The sequence below is a fragment of the Otolemur garnettii genome, unplaced genomic scaffold (assembly GCF_000181295.1).
Source record: "Otolemur garnettii isolate 467f Iridium unplaced genomic scaffold, OtoGar3 scaffold00035, whole genome shotgun sequence".
NCBI classification, from domain to species: Eukaryota; Metazoa; Chordata; class Mammalia; order Primates; family Galagidae; genus Otolemur; species Otolemur garnettii.
This window is the reverse complement of record NW_003852430.1, coordinates 1,590,766-1,592,196: the sequence shown is the minus strand read 5'-3', so window position 1 is coordinate 1,592,196 and position 1,431 is coordinate 1,590,766. Positions and strand designations below refer to the sequence as shown.

At 43.4% G+C, this 1,431-nt stretch overlaps 1 protein-coding gene across 7 annotated transcripts in view; it reads left to right on the top strand.

Annotated features, from left to right (window-relative positions):
• Positions 1–1,431, top strand: part of LOC100949338 (glutathione S-transferase A3) — a 62,055-nt gene that overhangs the window by 26,400 nt on the left and 34,224 nt on the right. The gene's annotated exons all lie outside the window — the stretch shown is intronic.

Here is a 1,431-nt window from a genome sequence, read left to right as displayed (position 1 = left end):
GAAAATTCACTGAGATGTAACAGGAAGAAACTAGTCTGACTGTCACTAACTAGCTAGCTGGCACATCTCATGCTCTCTCTGGTTTTCAACATATGCATCACAAAGTTGTTGGAAGGACTGACTTGTCAAACTCTCCTAGATGTATAACTTGGGGTATCGCGAGCGTGTTGCAGGAAGACCAGGCCCAAAGGAGAGAAAGAGCACCCAAATACCATGTTCGTAAGAGGATGGGCTTTATTTCAGGCAGGGGAGTGAACGGCATAGAAGAATTCAAAATGGCCCCACTCTCCAACTGGCTTGGTCTTTCCCTTTTTATCTCCAGTCAAAAAGTTCTGGCCCATGGGTCCCTTTCTCATTGGTCAGTTTGACTCAAGCTGGAGAAGTGGGCTCTCGCTTTTACAGAATCTGGGCTTTCATTGAGGCCCTGCCAGGGCCAAACTAACTTTATTCTGATTACTCCCTAAACTGCCATACCCAGAGCTTCAGGCTGCACCTGCATACCAAGGACATTGTGTTTACTCCCCTATGCCGTATTTAGAGAAGCTGCATACCAGAGAAGTTGTGTAACACCCCTCCTTTTCTTTGCCTTCGCCCCACTGTGCACACGTCCTGTAACTTGCCCCCTTGTACAGCATCTACCCAGACCAATCAGCTGAAGACAAGTACTCGCAAACATTTTCAGCTGGTCCTGGTCACATGTATTTCTTACATTTTGCAACAACCCGGAGCACACAGTCATATGTTCCCACTCACTCTCAAGCAACATAAAATGATGTTCTACATGCAAAAAAACTTACCCTTGGTGCACGACACACACTGATGTGTTCTATTACATGCAACTTTACAGTGCTGCTTAGAACCCACTGTGTTCACTATACAGCCCCCTACCAGGGGAAGACCCAAAGGTGGTGAAACCCCGGGAAAAGGAAGCTCCAAGACTTTGGTGTCAAATAAAAACTGCTAGATTTATAACATAGCATAACCTCTAAAGATATGACCTCAACAGTAATGTTAGAGTAACAACAGGATCTTTATTCTTTATGACAAATAAATGTGGATTAAGTGAGAAATGGCATAGTATGTGGTGGACATTAAACCAATGTTGGTTCTTTTTCTTATAAACTTAATATAACAACTAACTTTTTTTTTAAATTGTAGAATAAAATTCATGCATAAGTGGGATATATACAAATCCAATAGAAAAAAGAAAATGACCATCTCCCTCTGTAGAGAAAATGTAGGTTTTGGCCATACTCAGGACAAGATTAAGCCCCATTTCTGCTTGTGAATAGGGAAAGAGCTGAAGAGTGACTCTGCCCCTTCCAGTGTCTCTTTCAGTGACGTCCTCTGGATTCCAGGCCCATCCCAGGCTCCCAGGGCCTTCACCTTGTGTAGGATTCAGGCTGCCCTGGATTTAGGTTCTTTTTTTTT